General features: G+C 50.8%; 2 long non-coding RNA genes across 2 annotated transcripts; both read right to left on the reverse strand.

Moving 5' to 3' along the window:
- Window positions 1–13657: 13657 nt before the first annotated feature.
- Window positions 13658–22217, reverse strand: LOC103662688. Its single transcript, XR_568540.2, has 3 exons — window positions 20653–22217; window positions 14696–14826; window positions 13658–14346 (listed from the first exon to the last, which is right to left on the reverse strand). It is a non-coding gene; the product is annotated as an uncharacterized LOC103662688 (long non-coding RNA).
- A 364-nt stretch (window positions 22218–22581) lies between these two features.
- Window positions 22582–24684, reverse strand: LOC121104382. Its single transcript, XR_005836654.1, has 3 exons — window positions 24223–24684; window positions 23534–23627; window positions 22582–23013 (listed from the first exon to the last, which is right to left on the reverse strand). It is a non-coding gene; the product is annotated as an uncharacterized LOC121104382 (long non-coding RNA).
- Window positions 24685–27425: the final 2741 nt, after the last annotated feature.

Genomic DNA, 27425 nt, shown 5'->3' on the forward strand with positions numbered 1-27425 from the left:
ATGGTGTTGGAAATCTGTGCTTCCTGTGCAAAGTGTGTTCTGGGTCATATGAAGACTGACAGAGTCAGAAAACTCATCAGAGGCAGGGTAAGAGAATAGGTCATCTTGACTGACGTGTAGCCAGTGGTCACGTTAAAAAAAATTAACAACTAGAACTGCGCAAGCACCTACTGAGCAGAATGGATTCTGGCTGAAAATCAGCCCTGTGTGTGGCAATGGTAGGACCTCTCTGGGGTCTGGCTCACTTTTTTTTTTTTTTTAAACAAAAGCGAGGGACAATGAAATGGGTTGGGCACATATTAGGCCTTAAACTATGCCTCCAGAATTGGGGTGCCAACTGAGGTCCAGTGGATTGGAACCTGCCCTTGATGAGTAGGGCTATGACGGCTGGAAGCAAGACTCTGGTCCAGGAGGTCATGCTCATCGTGTTGATGACGCCGTCCATAACACCAGCAATTCAAGAGGCCAAGACCATCACAGAGTCTGGTTTTCCAGGGGCCTCTGGCATCTGAGATGGGTAAAGAAGGCTTCAGGGTCTTTCTGGGCCTCACCTTGACTTTGCAGCCCGTTCTGCCGGAAGACCAGACATCTGGGTCCTTCTGGGTTGGCGTCCTGACAGCAATCATACCTGTGCTCTGACTTTTCCCCAGGGAACATGCTGGAAAGGTTGTAATGGCAGAGCAGGCCTCCCCTATCCTCTGCACCCTGAAGTCCCTACAGAATGATGCAGGACCTGGTCCAGGGGCTGCTGAACGCAACAGTCTGTTGCTAGTGTCTGATCATGCTGGTGGTTCTAAGGATGCTTAGCTACATTTTTTTTTCAGAATAGAGGATTTTTCCCAAGTTAGGGTGCCCTCAGCTGGCTCCAGTGGTCTGGGATGGTATGACAAGACTTTCGTCGAGTGGTTACCTAGGCTAGTTGTTTGAAAATGCCAATCATTAAAAGTCAAGTGCCCACTCTAAGTGGCCAGGGCTAAGTTTGCCTATCTCTTAGAGTCGTTTCAAGCCACAGAAGTCAGCCTTCAAGGCCCACCAATGCCTGTTTCCACTGAGCTTGTCTCTCCAAGCCATAAGGCCCCAGGACATGAATTGGCTTCACACAGAACTAGAGTCTATGAAAAATAGGTGTAAGAGCAGAAGTTTCCTACAGACATAGTGGCCCCGTATACATGGTTGGGAGGCTTCTACATCAGGCAGACGTGGGTGGGCTGAGTTAGGATAGCCTTGGATGAGGGCAGAAGAGAGCAAGTCCATGGTTTCCTGAGGAATTTTTGCTCAATTTGGGGTCCAAATAATATTCCTGTCATTTTGAGGAGGTCTGTTGACAAGGTGGTAATGGAAAAGTGAGTTTTGGGATCCCTATAGTAAACAGAAAATTTTTATTATTCCTGGTGTGATAAGGGTGTGCTCTTTGATTACAGAAACCTGATCAAGTTAACCTCGAGTATTTTGAATAGGTATTTGGGGGAGGGGATGCCAGCCAAGGGTTTGCAGTTAGGTGGGGTTTCCAGCAGGGGTTATGGATAGCAGTTGAGGATCTCGTGGGCACACTCGTGGCAGCAGTGGGGCACCCCAGTTGCAGGGACTCATCTGTGCTGTCTGTCTGTCCATACTGGTGTGGACCAGAGTTCAGAAGGCTCTTTGACATCCTCCAATCTGTCATGACAAAGATGATAGTTACCTGCGATCCCATAGGTAGCCAGATCCTCTCTGCCCGGGGTTTTAGGGTGGAAAGTTGGGTCTTAAGTCCTGGCGAATGATACCATCCTTGGGGGGCTGGCAGGGGATAGATGCAAAAGAACACCTATCAAGCTGAGGAATGTGCCATGCATGGTTCCCTTGGGTGGTTTGCCCATTTGGCGGCGAGGATGTGTGAGTGTGAAATGCACACAGGTGAATGAGCATGTGTGAGAATAAGCATGAGTGTGTGCACTTGTGAGGGAGGTACGGCAGGAGGCAGCCTATAATACCTACATAGGAAACCACCCACCCCAGGCAGTGCATGCTGGGCTGGTCAGGAAGGCAAGAAGATGCAGAGCTCTATTAACCCACTCTCTTCTGCCCAGTTCATTACCTATCCCCCCAAAAATGAGTTGAGGGTGCCAGGTGGGACAAACCCCAGCCAGTAGAGGCATCCCTGACCTCCCACGGAAGGGCAATCAGTGACCTCTGCCAGTGTGAGCTGTGGGTTACCTTCTGGAAGAAGAAGGATCCAGGGATCAGAACCATCCAGGCCGACACTCAAGCAGCAGTCTTGGCTGGAATTCAGCCTTCTCGAGACTCTGCTACAGTGGAAGAGAGCCCGGGGAAGCTGCCAACCACTGTGGCTTAATCCCACTCCTTCCAGAAAGGATTGTTTAGACCTAGAACGGCTCAGAAGACAGGCTCTTCCCAGTCCAGGCACCATCTGGGTGACAGCACTCTATGGCACATGCCCGGGTTGCTGCGGCTAATGGACGAGGCACTTGGCCTCCACTTGCCAGCAGGACCCCTGAGAAGGAGCTGCAATATCTCCAGCTATTTCCGGATCATGCAGAAGATGTTACTTGTACTGCCACAGTGTCTGAGGAACAGTACATAAGGTACATAAAATGTGCTGGAGATGGCCCAGATCAAATTTATCAAACTGAAGCTTGATTTCTTCCAGGCTGAGGATCCATGTGTATAGTCACAGTCTGGGTGCAGCTTCCGCACAGCCCAGTGCATCCAGCTATACCAGTTCCAAATCCGCTGCACACTCTCCCAGCCACCCCCAGTGTCGTGCAAATCCATTTCCAGCCATTTCTAGAACCGGCAGAGGGGTAGGTACTGACTAAGCAGTAAACAAGTTTCAAGTTAAGAGATAAAAATTACTTTCAAAAAAATATAAAATATCAACAGTGTAATATCTGTGTTAAGTGTCTATTGTCTGTTTGTAAGCCCGGGTTGATCCCAAGGGTCCAGTTGGCCAGGCCCATTTTATGGTGATTTCACCACAAACCATTCCAGAACACAGGCCAGGTGATGGGTAGATGAGATACTGCTAAAAACATAGGATCCCTTTGAGTTTGCTAATAATCATTGTGTGCCCCGATCAAAATTACCAAGCAACTTAACCCTAACACTATGGAATGTTTTCAATTAAAATTACATTTAAACAGCCCAATTTCCAACTCAGCATTTCAAATGTAAGTTCCATCACTGACTGTTTTGACAAAAATTATCTCTAAAGAAAAGGCATCTTGATTAAATTAAAGAACAAATTACATCATAGACATTATTTATAAACATGTTGTTACTTGCCAAGTTATCTTATGATCAAAAACTCAGTTCTGCATTTTTGTATGATCCGTATTTTCTGAATATAATTCTGTCATACATACAACTTTATACTTTCCTTGAGCAGAATTGGCCACACTTACATAATCCTATGGTGAATTGTATACAAAACTGAGCATTTTCAAATGAGCTCTGTTCAGCCATCAAGGTAACATAACAATTGGCAATTCTACCCCTAGAATAATTCATTAATAATTCTCCGCCCAATAATGAACATCCTGAGTCACTACTCACACAAATTTCGTGGTGAGCTTATTTATCTTGATATTTTAAATGTCCTTCCCTGATTCTTATAACTGGGACCTGCAAAACCATAAACACTTGACATCCGGCAGAACTTTTCCAGATCAATACAGATCAAACGTTGATCTTACTGTAAATATTACCCTACTCCATTAAGTAATGAAATCCTTTTACAAAAAGCATTTCAAAAACCAATCTAAACATTCAAATATTAAACTCAAGTATAAACACACGGATATTCACACACTAACGAAATTTAACAAAATTGCTATAATCCAAATTGAGCAAATCACTTGTGTGTGTGTGTGGGGGGGTGGGCAATAAGTGGGGGAAGCAGCTGTATTCTAAGCCAGAGGTAAAATGAAGCATTTTTTCCAGAACTACTGCCAGGTACCTAACAGTGTTCTTCCATTTCTTTAAAAATCAATAGGGAGCTTTGCATCAAGCAACGGTCTCTATTTTTTTCAATTAAAAGGAAAAAAGAAAAGAAAAAGTTGTATGTTTTCAACTTACAACTTTTTTGATTCTTTCAGGTCTGGTTCTCTGAGGCTACAGATGATTTGTTCTGGATGTTCTTTGCTCCTCAATGAATCAGTCCTTAGGCTTCATCATTTGCCTTTCCCAGGCTTGGAACCAGCATCTCCTACATTTCAATTGCCTTTGTAAGTTTCCCATGAGGTGATCAACTAATATTTCATCTTTCATTTTTCCTCTTGCTAAATTCCCTCTGCCCTTCCCTTCCTCCCCATCTTCTAGCCTTTAATTCTAGTCTCACCTGCAAAGCCAGAGAACATCAGCAAGGACACCTCCTAAGGCCCATACAGAGTCTGAGACTAGGAGTCAAACAAATCACAGAGACTCTAAATACGTTTTTAGTATCTTGAAGTAATAGGGTTAAAATAGCAATTTTTTTCTTGAGTCTCTATTATGTTCAGGTCCCATGCCAGAGGCTTTACCTATATGATTGCTGATCCAAAAATAAAAGGGAAATACCATATTTCATCAAATCCAGCACACCTTGGTGGTAAGGCTCACCATTGCTCCATGTACATTAAAAAAAATCTCAACTATACTGCGATCTGTCACTGATTGCAAATTGCATCCTAATTTCAGAGGTGTTAAAATGCGAAGAAAAAAAAGTACATGTTAGAATTGATGACAAAGAAGTCTACAGGGAAGCTGGGTAATGTGGCCAGAACCACAGAGCTGATAAGAGGCAGAGCTGAGTTTAGATTGTTCTAGAGTCTGCTGCCTCGTGGGAGCTTTGAAGGCTTTGTGTTCCTGAGCAGTTTCTTCTGCCCTGCTGCCAGTAGTCAGCGACCAGTTTCTAAGCCATCTGTCCTGGAACACAGAGCCTCCCCTTTAAGTTAGCCAGACTGCTAACTGAGCTAAAACTGCTTTTTTGCGACTGCTTCCCCTTTGCACGGCACCTAATTATAGACACTACCCATTCTGCGGCCGCTACACAATGCTCGGCAGTGGTAGGTCGGAGGGGAAGGAGTGGGTGTCGGTGAAGGCTAGGCGGCCTTCCCTTCTCTCCCACAGCTCCTTGCTTCTCTACTCGCCCCAGGCAGCCAGGGGCCACAGCGCAGCAAGTAGATTAGCAGAATCGGATTTAGGGAGCTAGAAGATGCTGGGAGAATCCACTCACACCTCTCCTTATCAGCTCTTCTTGCTCTTCCCCGTCAAAACGAGCTGCCGCTCTGATCCCTAACTCAACTTCACCCCTCTGAGCTGATGCTCTGTGTCTCCAGGGGTGGACTCTCAGCTGCCCTGCCCATTGTCTGTTTGTTCCGTTGATTGATTGACTGACTGATTGATTGTTCAGGTTGGTCCTATTGAGTGAGCAGCTACTATGTACAGGCACACTGAAGACCGACCGTAAGCCAACACACACACAGTTCCTGCCTTTATGGGGTTCACAGCCTAGCAAGAGACACAGAAGTCATCTAAGAACCTTGCAGATAGATGTAAAATGACACCTGCAACAAAGGGTTCTCAGGAAAAGCTGTGCAGAGACAGTGCTCCCCAAATATTCTGTGTATTCCCCTCCTTTTTGCAGCCCCTTTACAGTTTAGATCGGGTGGGGCTGTATGATTAATTCTGGTTAAGGCCTTGAACTGCAGTGTTGCGTGGGGCCTCTACAGAAAGACTTTGAGAGCTGGTATGTTTCTTTCAACTCTCTTTGTTCTGCTTTGATGACCTTGGGCACCATGCGTTCCAAAGGGTGTAGCTACAGGATCGAGGAGGGCTACCCACCCCACACTGAACTTTCCAGTTAAGGGAAAACAACCTCTGTTGTGCTTGCTCACAGAGACCTCAGATTTGACTGAGTTACTGATGGTAATTAGTTTAACCAATACAGAATCACATGTTCATATGAGGGAAACCAGGGAAAGAACTGATCAGGCAAAGGGTCAGGAGAGGCATTCTTAGGGAAGTGATATTTAAGCCAGGGTCAAAAGAAAGAGTGGGAGTTAACTTGGAAAACAGTGTGAGGAGGAGCCTTCCAGGCAGACTGACAGCTTGTGCAAAGGTCCTGTGGCTAGAGGATGTAGGGCACATTTGGTGAAATGGATACAGGGCTGAGGGATGGGGAGCTCAGTAGGAAGGCCTCATCTTCTCGCTGTCAGGCCAATCTGAGACGAAGCCTGACATCCAGGCCACACACTGGGGTACAACTTCTTCCCAAATCCCCTGGACTGTCATGGCCTGCAGGTTGGGTCACCCAGGTTTGAAATGGGGTCAGCTTTGCCCTCCCAGCCTTCTTGGCCCCACAAAGCAAGTGTCTTACCTATAGTCTATTCCTCTGTGTGCTGTGTCTATTTTTCTTTTCTTTTCTTTTTTTTTTAAGATTTTATTTATTTATTCGACAGAGATAGAAACAGCCAGTGAGAGAGGGAACACAAGCAGGGGGAGTGGGAGAGGAAGAAGCAGGCTCATAGCGGAAGAGCCTGATGTGGGGCTCGATCCCATAACGCCGGGATCACGCCCTGAGCCGAAGGCAGACGCTTAACCGCTGTGCCACCCAGGCGCCCCTGTGTCTATTTTTCTAGTGGGACCAGAGGTCCCTGGGGAGGGGGTAGGGGCAGGAAACCTGGGAAGCTCTTACTCAGTATTGCTGAGGCATGGAACCTGAATACCGTGACAAGATCCTCTGGGTAGCTGGATAAGAGGCCCAGCATCAAATGAGAGGACCGTGGTGAGGACCATAGCACATGTGGAGGAGGCTGGAGGGATGGGACAATGAGGCCTGCAGAGGGCTGATCTGACCTGAACCTCCTATCATGGTGTGCCACAGGACCTTGACTTCCTCTTGTGAACAGAGCAGACTAACACATCTGCCTGGGTTGTCCAGTTCACATGTCTGTGGTGCCCAGAGGCCTCAAGGGGGTATGAGAGGCTGGGCAGCCACTGCTCCCACCTGAACTGGTGACGTAGTCCCCCTCTGCCTCTCCACTACATCTGACCAAGGCTGGCTCTTCCGTCTCCCTGAGTGCAGCTCTACCTGTCACACACCTGCTCAAAATCCTGCAAAAACCTCCAAAAAAGAGCCCCCCTTTGAGCACAGTGTAAACTTGGGCCTGGAGTCCAAGGACCCTGAGGCTCTGGCCTTTGGCCACCTTCCTGTTACTCTCCTCCCCATCCCATCCCTCACTGGCCTGAGTCCTAACCCTCTGGAGCAGGACAAGGATCGCTGCCATGGGTTGCATGCTGGCCTAACCAATACCAGTCCCTTCTTCTTCCTTGAATCTAGTTCTATGCAGCAGTGTGCCCAGCCTCAGGATGTAAATCTTTCACGGAAGTCTCATTTCCAGTTCTGGTTCTCTTGCATCTGGGAAAGACCATGTGACTCTGTTAGCTCAAGGAGAGCTAGGCAGGGGTCTCCTGGGGGTGAGGCAGTGTTTTCTGGAAATGCTTTTGCTTTCCTAATAACTGGGAACACCTGTTATTGTTATGGTTGGTACCACCTTTTCTCCTTCTTCCCTTCTTGATTGCAAATGTGATGGCTGGAGCAGAGGCAGCCATCTTTGAACCATGAGGAAATGGATGACGGCGGTCACCCTGTCATCAAAAGGTTATTGAACTATCATTAATTAACATCTGTCAATTTCTGTCTTTGTATTATGTATACCCCCTTGTTCATGTAAGCCACTGTAGTCATTTTCTGTTGCTTGCAGTTAAATATCATTCTTACCTGATACACCTATTCCAGAGCCTAGCTGCAGATTTCTTTGATTTCCTCAATTCTGATGACTCTTACTTCTGCTCCATTTCATCACCAGACCACATCCAAATCCTGGACCTTGTTATCACCTCGAACTACTCCATGCCCAAAATAGCTGATACAAACTGCCCGTTTTCTGAGCCAAACTCTGATCCTTCCTTATTCCTGGGGTTGATTTGGAATTAGAAAGTTTTTTTGGACTCCCTGTGGAAAGGGTCAGGATCCTCAGGTAAGCTCTGAGTAATATTCCTCCACTGTTTACCCTGGATGGAATGCAGGTACAGCTTGGTAATCCTGCTTTCCCTTGTGTTTTACACAGACCCGCCCACCCACCCTTGTCTCTGGGGATTAGGTGTTCCTTCTAAGGGTCCAGTCCATCCCCTCCACTTGATTCTGTTCCCTCTGGTGCCTCCAGGACTTGCTCCATCCACTCCTATCACCCTGTGGTGCCTTCAACCTCTCCCCGGTTCCCCTCCACCTGGAAACATGCTCAAACTTTCCTCCACACCCAAAGCACCGTCCTTTGATCTTGTACTCCCTCTTTCCTTTCCTTTTGCCCTGAGCTTAGTGAAAGAGCCATCCTCAGTGGGTGGAAGGCCCCCACCACTTATTGCTCCCTATCTGTGCATCTACTTCTACAACTGTTTCCAGAAGTTCCCAGTGTGTTCCAGATGATCAAGCCCACTGGATCCATGTCCTTCCTTATCTTCTTGGACTGCTTTGTTGATTCGACCTGGTGGCCACAATCTCATTCTTAGGACTTCTGACTTCGTTGGCTTCCAAGATAGCCTCTTTCTCACCTGGCACTCCTTCTACTCATTCACCAGTTCTTCTGAGACTCCTTGATGGAGGTTCAGGGTCTTGAGACCCGAGTCTTGCTCCTCAGGGTTCTGTGCTCAGCGTAGTGCTTTTTCTCCCACACTCTGTCTCATTTCTCATCCATGTTAGAATTTCTATGACCTCTGTGTTGCCAATGTTTTGATATCTGTCTTTAGTCCTCATACTGCTTCTAAGGTTTAATGAATCATTCCATCACCTACGCATTTCATCTCTAGCTGTCCCGTGAACATCGCCACATGGATGGCCACCAAGGCCAAGTTCTTCAGGATGACATATGTGCCCTCAGGTCTCAGTTCCTGCTATTTCTTCAGTCTTACTCCCTGTGTAGTCATTCCAGACTCACTGGGCTTCCCAGTACACGCCATGATGCCTCATGCCTCTGAATTTTGATACACGTGGACTGAAACTCCCTTTTCTGCTTCTTTCCTCCCTGCCTCACTCTTACTCATCCTCAGTGCTCACCTTGGGCATTGCCTCTCTGCCAGGAAGATTTACCTGTCTGGTGTCCTCAAGCAGAGCCACGTGCCCCTCTTCTGGGCATGTCTCTACTGCTCACGTATCAGAGCACATTGTGTTGGATGATTAGACCCAGCCCCTCTCTCACTCCCTCTCTCTGCCTCTCTCCACCTCTCCATCTCTCGGTCTCTGTCTCTCTCTCACAGCCCCACCCCTTTGCACACTTGCTTCATGGTCACCTTGACAGCTTGTGGAGTTTTGCCTTACATGTGGCACTGACACAAACTTTATGTCACCTCCTAGCTGCACTGCCCCCGAGCTAGCTCCCAAAAAGCAGCAGCACCTCTAGGCCAAGGGACTCGCTTCCACATCCTTAGGAGAAAGTGATTAGGCCACCTTGGGTCAGGGATGGCCCATGGGAAAATCGGGGGTAGGGATTGGGTAGGTGTCTCCTGAAACACAGGCTGCCTATCTAAGCTGCAGCCTGGAAGGAAATGATACCCATTTCTAGTATAATTGATTAAAAAAAAATAAACCATGAAAAAGAAACTTCTAGAAAACAGCATTAAAGCTGGTTTCTTTTCCCCATGTCCAGAGCCAGCATCTCCAAGTGGACTATGGTTCCTATGAAGTTACCTGGGCGGGGCTGTCTGCTAGTCATCTGGCTGTTAATACTTCATTGTGATTCATAGGTTTGTTGAAAATCAGAATTTTGATCAATTCTTTGCCTGAAGTCCTCCTCCTTCAGGGCTCACAGAAATGACATTGGCTCAGTCCCCAGAATTGGTTTCAAGAAGTCCTGAGTTGGCTGAGGTTTCTTGGGTTGTCCTGGGATCCTGTGGGGGCGCCTTTTTGACTATCTTGGGCCCTCACTCCTTGAAGCCCGGTTGGGTGATTTGGGGAGGGGGAGGCACATGTTTAGACTCCCAGGGATCTCAGGGCTCTTGAGGGGTAAATGGCCACACACGTGGCAGCCCTGGTGGAAAGGACCACTCAGTAGGGTTCCTGGTAAGGCAGAAGGGAAACACAACCAAATGCCTATCCTCTGGGACCATGCAGTGAGAGAGACACACACATAATTGATCTCTCCATGCCTCGTCCCCTTTGCTGCTTTGTTTATCTTTACAGAACTTCAAATCTGACATGCCATGTAGTTTACTTACTTATTTATTTTTTTGTCTTCCTCCCACACACTTAAGAGTGTAGCCTCCATAAAGGCAGGGATTTTTTTTTTTTTTTGGTTCTTTTGTTCACTGCTGCATCCCCGGGACCTAGAACAGGTGCATAGTAGGTACTTAAGTATTTGTTAGAGGAATCAATGAAACATTAGGAGCAAGGTCTGTGTAGGGTACTGGAGAAATGAAACTCATTCTAGGGATTCGGAGATGGCTCTCTATAGCCAGCGTGCCTAAGTTGCATCTCTAAGCATTTGCCAGGCGAATCTGGGTAGGAAGAGGAAAGAGGGCATCACAGGCAAAGGAAGGAAGGAAAGCCCTGTGTATGCTTGGCCCCCCTGCCTTCAGTGTGGGAAGGCTTCTGGATGTAGGTGTGGCGGCAGTGGCTGTGGGCAAGAGCTCAGGCTGGCAGATACTGATTGGGGGAAAGAAGACCCGAAGCTGCAGGTGTCCCTCTTTGGGGTGGGGAAGGCTGGGTGACACACAGGCGCTCACTCCTGTGTTGGGACTCAGGAGGGGGGACCGTTGGCATGTGATGGCCTCTCCCAGTAGCTGGATAGCCAACCCCCTCTGCAGTCAATCACACTGGACCACAGAGCTACGGGCACTTGGGGATTTGTCTGTAATAGGAGAGAGGCTCAGGATCTTGGACAGCAGAGGGACAAAAGGGGCCAGGACCTGGAGACGAGCACTCTGCATGGCACAGGATTCCCAACGTCAGGGGGACAGTAAGTGGATGGAGACTTCAATCCAACTCATTTTGGCTGCCGCTGCTCCTGCCCCTGCCACAAGGGAGTTGCTGCTGGGAAAAGGCCCGGCGCAGAAGAAGGCCTCCTTGTTCTTGCTGGGGATGATGCCCTTGCTCCGCTTTTAGCTCAGACGGCAGAAAAGCCCCCCCACTCCGGGCCTCCCAAATGGTCAGTGTACAGTCTCGTGCTCAGCCGTGGTCTCCGAAGGCCACTCCAGGGGGAATTGGGGTCACTAACCCCTTGTGTTGAACCTGGGCCCTGAGACCCATCACCACCTGTTCTCATGGTGAGTTTCCCTCGAGGCCCTGCCTCCACTGATCCTCATTTGCGACAGCCTCATTGCATCAGAGGTGCTCTTGTGATACCGAAGGTCAAAAGCCCTGGGGCCAGGGTCTGGGTTGCTTTTGTTCTGGGACCTGGCTCCGTGGCTCCTACGCAAGTATGCCCACCTGTCCCCAGGCCAGCTCTGCAGAGCAAGGAACGATGACATTGAACACTGGCTGCTGCATCCACAGACCATGCCGTGGCCCCGCAACGCTCCCAGCGGCATCGCACCTCTGACTTGTCCTACCTGGCTCCCACTGGGGCAGAGGGCCCCTCTGTGGTCAGCCTGGAGCTTGCACTTGGTTCCCCTAGCAGTTCGCTTGTGCCCTAACTCCCTTGCTACGTTGACCTCCTCTGCGAATCTCCCCATCTAGACTGCAGCTCCTTCTTAGTCCAGCCCATGTCCCCAGGGTCCAAGCGTGGCTTGCCAGAGCTCAAATGTAAGGTGTGCTTTGCCGGACCCTCAGGTGGACACAGGTGTGGCTGCATCCCAGGCAGGTACAGATAGCCACTCCCCAGAGACCTGAGCAGGAAGTAGGGAGCGGGGGTCGGGTAGGGCTGGTGGAGGAGAAGGGGTCCCCTCTCCCCTCACCTTGCTCTTGTTTATATCCTAGCCACCTCCCACCGATTGGGACACACACTGGGAAGCTTTGTATCCCCTTCCCTGCTCTGCTTAGGCTGCTTGCTTTTTCCTGAGCGGGAGGGGCCAGCTCTTCCCTCGCTTCTACACAGGATGGGGAGAACACATTTTGTTAAAAGCTAAGCTGGAGGTAGGGTAGGGGGAGATCATGTAATTTAGAACATCTTTCTCAAGGCAATAGCTTGATTTGCGAGGCTGTTTTTTTCCTCCATAGAAGTTGAATGGCACCTAGATATTTTTCTTAATTTAACCTCCAAAATAAATCCTAAAATTTCCCCCTGCAGATGGAGCACAGACTAAGGTGAAAGTTCAAGTTCTCATTAATATTTTTTAAACTAATCGTGTACTCTGCTACTCGCCCATTCCTCACATACAAAGTTCTTGTTCAAAAGAAAAAAAAAAGGCTTTGTTTGGCTCTTTGAGGAAAAGAACGAAGATCTCCTCTTTGTTTCCATCTTCATATTTTGTGAACCCTGAATAAATTGAACAAATGATGGAATCTGTTGGGGCAGCCTCTCCTTCTCTCATCCCAAGTGTTACCATCTCTGCTCCCTTTCTGGCCTCCCTTATAACCCACCCAGCTGTCCTGCATGTTACAGAGGAATGTGGGGTATCTATCTGTGGTCATCTGCTGCGGAAAAACCGTTCCCCCGGGACACAATGCAGGATCTCAGGATACAACCTGAGCGCACCCCTGCAGTTGTCGAGGGGATGCGAATGGGTGGGTCGAGGCACTCCCCTGCACTCTTTCACCTGGACATTTGCTTGGGAGATAATAAAGTTGCATTTCTTCATACCTGCTTGTGTTTACGGAGTATTTATGGAGAGAAGGCTCACAGAGGAAACTGCGTCCCTCGCTCTGCAGGATGCAAGACCATAGCAATGGTGACACAGCAGCTCCAACCACCCGAACGTCCATGGTCTGCTCCCTCACTGCCACCCACACCCGTCTGCATGGGAACCCACACAGTCTCCTTTGCCCTACATCCCATTTCTGGCGCTCAGGGGCTGAAAATCTGGGACTTGGCTCCTGAGCGGCCAGTTCAGAAGCTGCCTCTGCTACTCACTGGTTGTGTGACTTCTGTTCACCTCTCTGAGCCTCAGTTTCCTTATCTCTACATTGGGGATTATACTAGGACTCAGCCGCAGGGGTTCGTGAGGATTAAACGAGATTGTGTTTGGAAGGGGTTAAGCACAGTCCCTGGCATGTCAGGAGTCAGGGACTCCGGTGATTCTGATCTTTACCTCCCTGGAGTCCATAACCAATTCTAGTGCTCGGACTGGTTAAGCACCTACTATGGGACTGGCCTATGTTTGTAGAATAACCCCAGTTTCACAAAACATTATTTCGGGAAGTATAAATACATGACTTGCAGGCTTGCTGTTAAATATATACCGAGAGGCTCCCTGGGTAGATGTTTGGCAGAGCTGAAAGGCTTACTTGTTCTTCTGTGATGGAACCCAATTTAGAAGTTTTAGAGGACAAATCCAGGCTTGGGTTGGTATGATTTTACTCTACAATCACTGACCCTCCCTTATTTTTCTAGTCATGCAAACCTTCTTTACTTTGGAAAAAATATTCGTTACAAGTTGTTTTTTTTTTTTTAAAGACGTATTTATTTATTTGAGAGAGAGAGCGAGCATGTATGGGGGGAGGGGCAGAGGGAGAGAGAATCTTAGGTGGACTCCATGCTGAGTGCAGAGCCCAACGTGGGGCTTGATCTCATGACCCTGAGATCGTGACTTGAGCTGAAACCACCAAGAGTCGGATGCTTAACCGATTGTGCCATCCGGGAGCCCCAAGCTCTTGTTTTAATTCAAATAGTTGTTGCACTTGGTTTTGCGGTTATGCAGGAGAGTAGACAACTCTTTGGAGAGGCCGCTAAAGCAATTAGGGCGCCTGCGTCTCCATGTCTACAGCTCACTCTCAATTTGTTTCGAATATAGATAGGTAGATGGAGACTTGGGCAGAAGATTAGCAATTGTTACATCGAGATGGAGACTTCTTGAGTGGTCGTGTATTCTTCCCATTTTTCTCTATGTTTGGAAATTGTCAAATAAAAAGGTGGGGAAAACCCACTGGGCTCTAGGGGAAAGATGAGCTAAGAGGAACAGCCGTCCCCTCCTGGCTGGTAGTTTTGGGCTCCAGCCTAGGGCACTTCCCTTTTCATGCCTGAAGTTGGAAAGCGTTTCCCCTATGCTGCAGGGTTCTTTAAGACTTGGGCGTACTGCTGTTCGCTCCAGGCGTCCAGTCTCTGCTGTCTGCCTTGGGGCCACCTCTGTGCCTCTCACTGTCTTCATCCTCAGTCTCTTGGACCTTCCGAGGAGCTACCAGACCCTGGCCTGGTTGCCACGGCAACGCAGGAGCAGCCCCTGGAGGAGAATGAGAGACAATAGAGAGCCTCTTATTTTTAAGATTTCTAGATGTGGGTTCTTTGGGGGGACATGTTGGATAAACCCTGACAATCCCTGCAAAGCACCTGTCAGCCCCGCTTCTTGGCCAGACATCTGGGAGTCCGGGGGGAGGACGGAGAAGGACTAGGTCCCTCTCCTTAGGTTTTGCAGGGGATTTACACCTTCCAGATGGAGTTTCAAGGGTGATTTAAACTTTGAGCTCTTTAGATCTTATATGCTGACTTTGGACCTAACCTCTGTGAGACACACGATGCTGCTGTGTAATAAAGTGGTCATTCATTCATTCATTCATTCCAACCGTACTTACCTAGTGCTTATTTTGGGCGTGGTACTAAGACAGTGCTGGGAGCACAGGGCTCCACTGCACCTTCAGTCCACAAATGCGCCAGGTGCTGGGGGAGGAGAGCTCTCTCTGGAGGTGGTGGTCAGGCCAGCTTTCTTTGGAGGGGTGGAACAGGGACAGGTAAAAGAGGGCTTGAAACAAGATCGAGGAAGGGGCTCTCTTGCAGGGTGGGTGTGGGGGACACCATGAGTGAAGGCACCATCTGATCAATGTGCATTCTCTGGGCGGATGGAGATTAGTGGGCCTCGGGCAGGCTGGGGAAAAACCTAAAATTAGCCCGACCAGCTGGGCCTGGGCTGTGCAGGAACCCCCCACCCCCACCCCCCTGGCCTCCTCGAATTTCAGAAAGCATGAGTGTGTGCAGGAACAGCGTGCTTTGCCTGGGTCACCGCAGGCAGAACAGGTCACCTGGGGCTAGGCTGGGCAAGGGGTGTAGCTCCCAGCAGGGATGTGGTCTCCCCTGTGGGCTCTCCAGTCCTGCAGGGCCGGGCAAGAGGGAAGGGGGAAGCCCCTGCCCTTTCCCCCTATACTTCTTGATACGGCTTCCTCTTTTGCTCCCTCATTCCCCTTCCAGATTTGCAGGCTCTGGCACTGTGGCCAGGGGCAGGTCAGAACGCTGCCTGGGCCAGCAGGCAGGACAAACCCAACCCGGGCAGAGGCCTGGACAGGCACCTTCCTGGAGCCTTGGGGGAGGGGCAACCAGAAAACCCTATCTTCACCCACTGTACCCTGTGCCAGCCTCCTTCCTGACCTTGCCTGAAGTTCCCCCATTAGTCACCACAAGCAAAGAGCAGGTGCTGTCATCAAGCCTTAGAAGTTGTTTGAAAAGCTAATCTTGCCTTAGAAGGCGCTGGGGCTGGTTTGAGAGGTAAGCAGCAGTGTGGCACCATGGGAGTTGTGGGCGGGGAGGAGGGAGGAGATGGCCAGCCTGATGGTGGTGGCAGTAGTGGGGGCTGGGGAGCTAGGCAGCCCCTTCAGTGTCCCCCACCACTTTGCCAGGCAGGGCCCATCCCCGCCCACATCAGATGTCCCCAGGATGGTTTTTCTTGTGGGCTGAACTGTGTCCCCCCAAGTTCATGTTGAAGTTCTAGCCCCCAGGGCCTCAGAATGTGACTGTCTTTGGAGACAGGATCTTTAAAGAGGTAATTATGTTAAAATGAGAGTGGGCCCTAATGCATTATGACCGGAGTCCTTGTAAGAAGAGGAGACTGGGACGCAGACCCCCACAGATGGAAACTCATGTGGGGGACACGGGGAGAAGATGGCTAGCTACAAGCCAAGGAGAGAGTCCTCCGAAGCAACCAAGCTGCCAACTTGATCTTGGACTTGTAGCCTCCAGGACTGTGGGGAAATAAATTTCTGTTGTTCACACTGCCCTGTCTATGGTGCTTATCGTGGCGGCCCCAGCCCATTAACACAGTCCCTCCCCCGAGAAGGCCCTGTCCGGTGTCCAGTCTTCTCATCTCTCTCCACTCTGGGGTCTTCTCTCCTGGGCCACCAACTCCGGCTTTCACAGTTTCCGAGACCATTGCAAATGCAAGCCCTTGCGTCCGTGATGTCTCCTGAATGGCAGGTCCGCTGCAACTTTCTGGAGAATGAAGCACAGCTGAGCGTGGGCAGGAAGGCACCTGGAGGGCTTCCATACGCAGGTGTGATGAGCGCGAGCCCCTAAGGCCCTGTCATGAACGGCTCAGCCTGAGCTGATGGCAGCAAGAGCCGTCCTTCACACAGCTGTCAGAGCCTGGCGGCCCACGTATCCAGCAGCATCATCCATGGAAATACTAATTTGGGGTTCCTCTCTCTCCATAACTGCCTTCACCCCTTTCCAGCATAACACCTTGCTTGTGCGTCCCAGCCTCGGGAATTGGTGGAAACTCGCGTGGCCGGTCCACGAAAGACCGCAGCAGGCGCAGGCTGGCCGTGGCTCCCTAGGAATCACCATAAAACTAGCATACAGCCCCTGCCCCCCAGCTTCGCAGCCCTTCTTTGGCAGAGTGGAGGGGGAAGACCTTCGAGAAGCAACGATGAGGGGCGGTCTCCATCCCCCACCCATGAGTGCCGCCACGCTCACGGCATCAGGGAGACCCTGTGGCGAGTGTGTGTGAGAGATAAGAGCGGCGGTCTGTAGAGTGGGGGCTGTGGACGCTGGCTCCCAGGGGCCCCGTGTGTAAAGGGGAGGGAAGGACACACTGGTAGAGAAGGGGAAGAAACTCTCCCTAGCCCGGGCTTGCCCAGGCACGCAGGCCCCCCAGGCCCGCAGCCCCAGGCTCTGCCCTCTCCTGGAGCCGTGGCTGCTGGTGCGGGGTGGTCCTGGGCCGGGCCCTTGGCTCCAGTTCTGGCCTCACCGGGGGTCTGCTGCATCAGCCACCCTCGCGGTACTGAGTTCTGCCAAGACCAGTGTGCTGGACACCTACCCAATGTCTAGTTTCCCTTTCTTCCTAGCAGTAGAACCCCGACTGGGGTGGGGGATAGCCTTGTACGCGGGTGAAATACTTCCCAGGATCTTTTGGCGCTAGTGGTGGCCATGTTGACCCAGTTCTGCTCAATGGAATGAGAGGTGGAAGTCAGCGGGGAGACATTAAAAAAGGAAATGACTCATCTGGTATGTTCGTCAGCCCTTTACCTCTGACTGCTGACTTCACCCTATCCCCTTTCTCCCTTCCTAGAAGACAGATTAGATGCCTGGAGGCACAGCAGCCATCTTTCAACCATGAGGATGAAAGCCAGGTGCTAAGTGTGCTGGAGGAGGAGGGGAGAGGGAGTCTGGCTGACCCCCTGAAGTAGCACCAACCTTTGACTGCCAACTCAAACTTGTTTTTCTGTGCGAGATTAACAACAACAAAAAAAGACCCCTTCTTTGTTTAAGCCCTTATGACTCTAGTTTTCAGTAGCCGAACACGGTCCTAACTGACACACAGCTCTTCCAACACAGCGAGAAGATGCCCAATACAAGCCCAGGAGAGAGGCCTCGGAAGAGACCAACCCTGCTGACACCTTGATCTCGGACTCCCAGCCTCTAGAATCATGAGAAATAACTCTCTGTGCTTTAAGCCACCTGTCTGGGACCCCTTGCTACGGCAGCGCGAGCACAGGGACACAGCAACCGTGCCTGGCGCAGAGAGGCGGGTTTTTGTTCGCGTTGTCTCATTTGATCTTAACCACAACCTGGAGAGATAGTACCGACTTCACAAATGCAAACACTAAGGCCAGGAAGTGCTGATGCGGGAGCCCGAGGAAGGCTACATCTTGGGGTGCTGGGCCTCATAGGGCTGGGGGTGGGAGCTGAACCATCAGGGCCCCCCCCATCAGGCCTGTCCTCTAGTTGCCCCACTCCCAAACCCACCCCTACACGGGCCTGTGCTGGCCCCTTGCACCCCAACCTGCCCTACCAGCAGGTTTTTTTTTTTAATATTTCATTTATTTATTTGACAGAGAGACAGAGAGAGAGATAGTGAGAGAGAGAGAGCACAAGCAGGGGGAATGGCAGAGGGAGAGAGAGAAGCAGACTCCCCACTGAGCAAGGAGCCTGACGTGGGGCTCCATCCCGGGACCCTGGGATCATGACCTGAGCTGAAAGCAGACGCTTCACTGACTGAGCCACCCAGGGGTCCCCCACCCCTCCCGCCGCTGAAAAGATTTTATTTCTTTATTTGACAGTACCAGCAGTTTTGTGCAGAGTCCTGCCCTCCGAGATGCTGCCTGGGCCCCTGTAGCGCAATTTCAATGCTGAGGCCAACGAAGGGAGGGGAAGTAAGACAGCTTTGGGGAAGAAGCATTCCCTCAGTGTCCCTGCAAGCAGTCATCGCTGGGGCCCTGACCCCCAGCCCTGCCCAGAGAGGCGGGCTCTCCAAGACGAGGGTGTGAAGAGCCCACTGTTCTGCAGCTACGGCTCCTCGCCGGAACAGCCGGGCTAAAGTCAGGTGAGGTCCTCGCAGGTGCCAAGCCTGTATGAAGTGCACGATCTAGAATTTCTTTCAGTCCTCTGACCAGCCCTGCAGAGGGTCACTGATATTGTCACCCTTTTACAGATAAGGAAACTGAGGCTCAGAGAGCTCAAGTGACTGGATCTCTCGGCTAGTGAGTGGCTGGACTAGGATCCCGTCTGACTCCAGAGCTGCTTCTCTTCACCATTAACTGACATCAGCTGTATACCCTGCCATGCACTCTTAGGCTGTAGTTGGTTGGGAATATTCCCCAAACTCCCTGTATGGGGCAGAGAATTAGGAAGGAGGTTTGTGGGGGAGAGGACGGAAACTCTGCCAGCTGGTGTGACAAAGGTCTGAACTCCTGAGCGTGTGGTTGGTCCCCTCTCCTGCTTGCTCTCCCCACCCCCCAAAAACCTCTCCCCAGGAGCTGAGGCCATCCCCTCTGTCTGATTCCCCCTTCAAGGTCACCCTGTGCTCATCTCAGCCAGGTTCACAGGGAAGGCAGAAGTGTCCCCTTGTCATCCGTGTCTGGCTGTGAGACACCATGGCCAGTCCACCGCAGAGAAGGGGGAGGGAATCCCCCTGGGGCAGGGATTGTTCGGGCCCTTCCCAGAGGAACAAGGACAGCCTGGAGACAGTCTGAAGTGAGTACTGGGTGGTGACCGGCCTGTGCTCTGTGACAGTGTGGGGCTGTTTCCCTTTGTGCAGAAAGAGCCCCGAGGAGGGGCCTTCCGAGGTTTTGACCATCTGTTCTACAAGCCTGGCTTCAGGCCTCACAGCCTGGGACACTGTGGGTCAGAATCTTGGAAGGTGAATCAGGGCAGTCCCTTCTCTACTCCTCGCAGGGGGCAGCTCCCTGTGACCTAGACACCTCTCCCAGGTGTAGGGGTGGCAGGGTCTGGTGGGGGCGGTGTGCCCCCCCACATCTGATGTGCCTCTGTGTGTGGGGGGGAGTGTAGGGGTGGAATGCAGGTGCCCAGGAACATGACCCTTTCTGTGAGTGGACCTGCCCTCTGTCGGCAGACCCCAGGCGGCCCACGGGGAGGTGCTTGGCAGGGGAAGAGGGCAGTGGTGTCACTGGGCTGGGGCACGAAGGCTGGTGGACTGGATGGCCTTGGTGAGAAGCCAGAGGGCATGACAAGGCGGCACAAGGCCACGCCCACTTGCCCGAGTCTGAGGAAGTGGCCAGGCCCCAGCTCCGGTGCCTGACAGCCACGGCAGGGCAGAGGCCAAGGACTGCGCATCCAGGGCCTCTCAAGCTGCGGCCTACTGGGGCTGGGCTGGGCACCAGCTGATGGAGGAGAGCTGCACGGGAGGGGGTGTTCTTGGGTGTCGGGGCGGGGGGAACCTCTCTTGGCAGGGCTCTCACCTCCCAACCACACTTATCCTACTGTACAGGCTGGCTTCTGGAATCTTCTTTAGAAAAAGTAGTATAACTGCCATCCTTTCTGACCCACCCCCCATCACCTGCAACCCCTCTAAACCCCTATCTTCACTATCAGACACATAACACCCTGTTTCTCATTTCCTGAATGACTCTGCAGTTCTAGAAATTAGGAGCTGCTGTGTTCTGAGAAGGTGCTTTCTGTCTCCCCTGGGCAGTGGGCCACACATGCCTCACGGCTCCATGGGACGCCCGTGGCTGCTTACAGCAGAAAGGGTGGGGTGCGAGGACCCCGGGCCTGAACTAGGACTGGCTCAGCAGGCTGGGTTCCCGGAGGCAGCTGCGGCTCTCTGCACAGACAGCTGGGCAGGCAGGCCTCGCAGGGAGAGTGGGAGGGCCCTGGGAGGGAGCGCCGGTGTATTCCTAGTTGGGGGCGGGGAGCGGGAGCAGGGGCTTGGGGGATGGCCAGGGATGGCAGCAGAGGCCCTGCTGAGGATGCTGGGGGTACATCGGGCTGGGCAGAGCTGTTCTCAGTGGGAGCTGGAGGGCGGGACAGGGCTACCCCAGGGGTTGTGGGCACCAGGGCTGTGGCAAGGGCCCCAGGGGCCTACCTGAGACCGCTGGGTAAGGCCTGCTCGGTGCAAGCGCTGTTCGCTCCTCAGCAAGACTCTTGAGATCCCTGGAGGCTTCGGAGGAGGCAGGCGAGCCTCTATCTGTGTGTAGGTGTTCAGGTCAGGATGGGGTCGGAGACTGGAGGACAAGGAGCTTTCTTCTAGAAGAGTCTAAAGAGTGCATTGTTGCTGCCGGGGTCTTCAGGCTGTGGTGGGATCTACCCCCTGGGGGGCTGTTGGCCGGAGGAGGTATGCCATCCCATCACGGGAGGGCTGTGACAGAGGCCTATGGTTTGGACATAATAGCCACTGAGGGGTCAGCTCCCCAGTTTGGGGGGCAGAGGCTACCACATCTCCCTTCTGGGGACCCCTATTCAGACGAAGGGCTAGTTTCTTCCCTTCATGAAATAGATCCTTCCAGATGCCCATGAAGAGCCTGAACTGTGCAGGGCGCCATGGGAGAGAAAGGTAAACAACCCCCAGGAGAAGAAAAAGGCCCAGGAACCCAAAGGAGTTTTTTTTTTTTTTTTTTTTTTTTTTTGTAAAGACTCAGAGTGTGGGCTCCAGAGTGGGGCCATCGCGGTGGTCTGGGGTGCGGAGCAAGTGACCATGGGCCCCAGACAGGGAGACCAGGGGGCAAGGAGGGTGGGAGGTACATGGGATGGCCTTAGGAGTCACAATGAAAATGACAACAGCGAACGGTAATTAAGGATTAGTAATTGTAGCCCCAGTCTCTGTGGTGTGAAGCCAGGTTGCTCTGAGGCCCTGGCTCGGGGCCTGGTAAACGGTAGCTGTTATCACCACAGAGCCGGGCCCCCAGCAAGCTGAAAGGCAGCCGGAGTTTTGAGTGTCAGCCAACCCGGGTGCCTCTCTACCCTTCAACCCCTTCTCTGCCCCCATGGGCGGAGCTGGGCCCTGGGTGGACCCAGAGCTCAGTAGCGCGGCCCTCCAGAGCTGGGAGCCCGGGGGGATGGCCTGCACCATGTTGGCCCCTCTGCAGCGGATGGAGATGTCCTGTCGCCTTGGCCTGGGCTTTTCCACTTAATACCAGGAGAGGGGCGGGGGCAAGTTCCTTTGCAACTTGGGGAGATGACTTCACTGCCCGGAGTGGGATCCGGGGTGTCCTTTCTGTTACTCCAAGGGCCCAAGGGTGGTTCTGAGGCACTTTGGAGTGTGTTCTGGAACCCCAATGAGGAAAGCTCACCCCAACCCCACCCACAGAAGCCAGGGCATCATTTGGGACTGTGCCTCAGACTTTGGTCCCCATCCAGAGATGTGGCCCCATCACCTACCCAGGTGTTACTCTTCCCACCCTCTTTCTGACTCCTTTCTCACACGGATCCGACTGACTTTTTCTCCCAACCCTCCCAGACCCTCTCTCCTTCTCTCCTCTCCTTCCCTCCCCTCCTCCCCAGGCCCTGTCTTTTCCTGACTGTTGTTATATTAACTTCTCCAGTCTGGCTTCCACCGGTCCACCTCTTGGACTTCCAGGTCCAGGCCCAGGGAGGTTCACCTGAAACTTCTGAACTCCCACACCTTTGTACCTTCTCCCTTCTCCTGGAACACCCAAGCGCCTCAAGCTGTTTTTTCCCTAAACTTCTGCTCAATGTTTTCATCACTCTCTTACTTCTGTTTGTTTATTTTTTGACCGAAGTGTCTATTGTTGGCAGGTTATAGGCATGACACAGGATCGCTTTGCTCAGGGGTCCCTGTCTTGGGATACGTTCCTCTGCTCCCCGTCTCAGGGCTCTTCATGTGGGCTCCCCGGCACCTGTGCTGGGCACACAGATGGTATGCGTGTAATTGGGCATTCTGCCGGTTTCTCATGTTTTATCCTCATAAATGATATTAGGTGCTTAATAAAGATATAAATGAAAATATCTAACATGGAGCAGCAAACCCTATTTCAAAGTGATAGATCCAAGTGTGTGAATTTAAAACAGGGTTTAATTATTCTACCATTCGACTTTGTCCTCATCCCCCTTTCTGCTGCATGGTAGATACATTAGCCAATTCCAGAAACCCACCACCTCTGCGACCCTCCTCCCTCATAGTCCAGTTATGCTCCATTTATTCCGTTTTCTCCTCTTCACTTCCGTAGCAGGATCCATATGAGGGTGCCTCTCTGATGTGTCCAGATGCTGGGGGGCCGAGGTGGGTCCTGGGGGGACGTTCTGAAATCTCTTTGGCATCTGCTCTGTTCTTTGTTTTGCAGTTGGCATCTGTCCCTGAGCCTTCGTTGAGATGAATTCTCAGTGTGTTGCAAGATGGGAGGGGACAACCATTGAGTGCAGGGGCTGGTGGCTTCATTCATATCAAAGGGTCCCTTCCCCCTGCAAATCCCAAACCTCAAGGCCCTACCTGGAGAAAACAGCACCTCAGAGAAGGAGGCGGTGGGTATGCAGCAAAGTATCCACCCACTTCCCGCCTCCTTTCTCAAGAGTGGGAGGGGCCCCAAAAGAGGGCAGACTTGGGAGAGGTGCCCCATTATCAGAAGAGCCCATTATCCAGAATGAGTCTTTGAAAATGAAAAAGCCCTGTGGGGTCCAGGTTGGTGGTCGGAAGTCCTGAGCACATTGCTCTTCATAATAAAGTAGGGAGGCATATTTTTGGAGTTGGAGTGGGGGTGGGGTTCTGGGCATCAACAAAGAGGGTGAGTGGGGAGGGTAGAGTGAGCTGCTGGCAGAATGGCCAAGGGACCATTCTTTGTCACTGCGGTGGGGTGGGCCTTTTAGTCTCCCCAAACTTTCAATAAGATAGGCTACACCCAAATTGGAGTGGTCACCCTGGCAAAGGAAGGGAGACTCTTTCCATCCCATGTTCAAACTCCCTTCCCCACCTTGCCCTTGGGGGGGCTTTGTGGGGAGGCAGCCACACTCACCCAGGGCCTGTCTTCTTGGTGTGACCAGTAGCCAAGTGTTCAGTGCCTCGTGCGGCAGACAGTTTAGAAGAGGATCACCTTTGAGGAGCAGGGTCTCTTGGACAAACCCAGGATTTGGAGGAGTCAATCCCCTCCCTGGGGTAATCTTTATCCCAATAGACTGAAAAAGAAAAATTGTTCCCAAACTGGTCTGGGACAGAACTTTTTTGTGTGTGATGAAATTTATAATTTTCTTCTGGGAAGAAATCAGCATTCCTGATGAAATGTGCAAGCAAATTTCTGATGAACTTCAGTGGAACTAAGACGGGTGGGAAACCAGTACCCTGCCCGCCCAGCTGCCGTGAAGAAGGAAGGGGGCAGCGGGTACGCCCGCATTGAGAGACATGGACATAGCTCTTTCCTAGCTCCTCCCACAAAGAGAGGCTATCGCACAAGCAAATGCCTTAAAATAACAATAAAATATGTGGTAGAGGATCCATGTGAGTCGAAATGGACTCAGACAGACAGGCTCACGGGGACTGTGCGGTGACATAGGTCTTGGGTGGGAGCACCACACCCTGAGGGGGGAGGGGGCCATGCACCCTGAGTGCGACCCTCGGTTTCTTTGTCCATACGGAGGGTAGTTGCCCTGCATCCATCCCTCGGAGGTGGTGATGATCAAATTAGACAAGGATTAGGTGGGAACGTACCTGGAAAAGTCGGAGGCAACTTGGGAATCAGGGGTTTATTATTACTACCATCTGGTTCAGAGATCACCTGCCCCACGCCAGTGAAGCTCAAGCTGCAGGCCCCGCTCCGGTCTGCCTGAAATAGGTCTTCTTTTCAACGGTGAGCGATTCCCCACCAGCCGCCTCCACACGTGTCCCACCCTGTGCATTTTCTCTGTGCATCTCCAGCCTCCGAAGTGCATGACTTCCTTCCTCCTGCAAAGGCTTCCTGGATCTCCTCCTGAGGCCTCCGCCCTGGGCTCCCCAGCATTCAGACCAGCCCTGCCGCTCCCCAGCAGGCCCCCACTGTTTCATTTTCAGCCACGCCAAGGCCACCGGAGCTGCTATTGGGAGAATGGAGCCCATCACCTTCCCAGCCCAGAGCAGCCCCTGCCTGGCTTCTCCCCACCCCCAGCACAGGACGGGGTGAGGTCTGTCTCTCTGCTGATTATGAGATAGCTCATGGCTGTTAGGACTGCTTGAATAAGCTCTTTTGTCCCAGAGAATTTTCCCATGTCAAACATTTAGTCTGTTGTGTTATGGGTCAGTGAGCAAGGAGATAAGTCTGCATTCTTAAACAACCTTGTGAACGCAAGACATCTGTCTGAAAGGCAATCAAACATCTGTCACACTGTCCCCAGCTTGCAAGGTACTTTCTTAAAAAACAAATCAGTATTTTATGTTCTAGTTCTTAAAGAATTACATTTTGTTTTAAAAATCAAATATTACAGAAATGTCTACTTTCGAAGATGAAAGTCCCTCATAAATCCATACCTCCCGTTCCCCCTCCCCCAATGCCAGAAAACTGTGGTTACTACTTTGGTGTCTGCTGCCGGGATTTTTCTCCTCTGTACCTGCTAACATAGATAGTGCTATCATTTTCGCCCTCCTCTCTATCACTGGGCCATAAATCTTATTTGGCAACTTGCTTTTTAGACTTAACGCATCTTAAACTCCTTTCAGTATTAGGATCGCTCTAACTTAACAATTGTGTAGCATTCCATTGTGTCTATGAATCATCATTTATTTCATAAGTTTCCTACCGACAGATATTTGAAATCCAACCCCTTCTAACGCAATTTTTCCTTTATGTAAACAACCCCGCATATATGTTTTTGCATAGTTGTGAAAGTGTTTCTATGAGTAAGAAAGCAGAAATTCTGGGCCAAAGGTATAAACACTTGAAATGTAGTCGGCATTGCCAAATTGACAAAGCAAGCATTGTTGTTCAGTCTGTCGATTTCCTGAAGGTGGAGAACACCACCGGGCACCTAGAGGAGTCAGTCCCCACAGCAAGAAGTGTCCGTTCATTTTGGATGCCCTCATGAGAGTGTTTCCCAGCAGCCTGCAAGCCTGGGGGCATCTTCTCAGTGTGAAGACTAATCGAGGAGAGATCAGAGACATAAACTATCAGCCTGGAAAGTACAGAAATCATCAGTTGAGTGAATTCCAGGAAAGGTGAAGCCTGAATGACACAGACATAGTTTTTTTTGAAGATGTGATTGGGTTTATTAATATATCCCATACAGCAAGTAGAGAGGTGCTCCCCTGAATGACAAGGACGTTTCTGAAATTGTCTCTCTGGCACCCATTCTGTCTTTTGGAAGCACATCCCTTTGGGAGAGACCTCTTTCCAACGCCCAACTCTAGAAATTGGGTTCCAGTAGGATCTACCTAGGTTGCTGTTTGCCAGGCTAGGCAGGGGTCATTTTTTGGATGGAAAGTAAGGGGAAGGGAGGTCTTGTCCCAGAGGAGTTGGAAATGCGTGTGTCCAGAGGGGGCCAGGGGCCGTGGTTTCTGTCCAGCAGAGAAAGATATTTGCAGAGACTGAAGCTGACTTCAAAATAGAGACTCAATCAAGAGCCAAAGAAAGGTCCATAGCCCAAGTGTTGAGTGAGGCCCTGTTTCTTGTCATCTCCAAGGCCCAAAGACTTCCAGTCTCTTCCCCTACTTTTGATATGGGCTGAAACATTAGTTTGCCTGTTTTTGACCATTGTATAAATGGAGACATACAATTTGTACTTATTTGTTCTGGCTTCTCTGGCACAACAATACATGAGTGAGACTCACCCATGTTATTGCCCATAGCAGTTTTTCACTTCAACTGCTTTACAGTATTCCAGTGATCTTGAGTGATACCCATAGAATAAGACCGTTGGGCCAGGGGCGCCTGGGTGGCTCAGTCAGTGAAGCATCTGCCTTTGGCTTGGGTCATGATCCCAGGGTCCTGGGATTGGGTCCTGCATTGGGCTCCTTGCTCAGCGGGGAGCCTGCTTCTCCCCTGCCTGCTGCTTCCCCTGCTTGTGCTCTCTCTCTCTGACAAATAAATAAATAAAATCTTAAAAAAAAAAGATCATTGGGCCATGTGAAAACTCTACGCTTACTCTTTGAGGAGCTGCCAAATGGTTCCCCAAAGCCATCGTGCCATTTTAAGCTCCCACCTGAAAATATGAGGTTCCAATTCTTCCACATGCACTCCTGTACCTGTTGTCTGGTGTTTTGATTACAGCCATCCCAGAGGAGGTGAAGTGATAATCCACCACGGAATTATTTGCATTTCCCTGATGGCTAATGATGCGGAGCAAGTTTTCATGTGCTCATTGGGCATTTGTGTATCTTCTTTGGAGAAAAGTTTATTCAAATTCTTTGCCCATTTTAAAATTGGGTTATTTGTCCTTTGAATAGATGAGTTGTAAGTGTTCTTTAAATATTCTGGATACAGGACTCTTATCACATATATGATTTACAGATATTTTTTTCCTATTCTGGGGTTGATTTGTGTTTTCAAAAGATCACTCTGGTTATTATTTTGACAGTAGACTGTGGGTAGGGGGCACAGTTGGAAGCTGGGAGGACAGATAGGAGGCTAACGCAGTCATCCAGGCAAGAGGTGTTGGTGGTCAAAATAAATTCTGACTCCTGAGTTGTAAGGCAGATCACTGAGTTTGCTCTAAAATCTCCTCCTGATTCTGGCCCTGGCACTGTCTTTGACGCTCCCTGGCTCTGACCTATTTATTTTTGCCTATAGTTTTGCTCACCTCTGCCTGATTTCATTTTATGTCCATGTCCCCATTTTCCCTTCCAATTCTTTATGTATATTAATTTCATCTTGCCAAATTGTAGGCAGTTCTGTGAATCACCTCATATGCCCTTTGCAGTGGGTATAAAGCATGGGAAAATAAAGT

This window comes from Ursus maritimus, unplaced genomic scaffold, assembly GCF_017311325.1.
Source record: "Ursus maritimus isolate PB19 unplaced genomic scaffold, ASM1731132v1 scaffold_1, whole genome shotgun sequence".
NCBI lineage: Eukaryota > Metazoa > Chordata > Mammalia > Carnivora > Ursidae > Ursus > Ursus maritimus.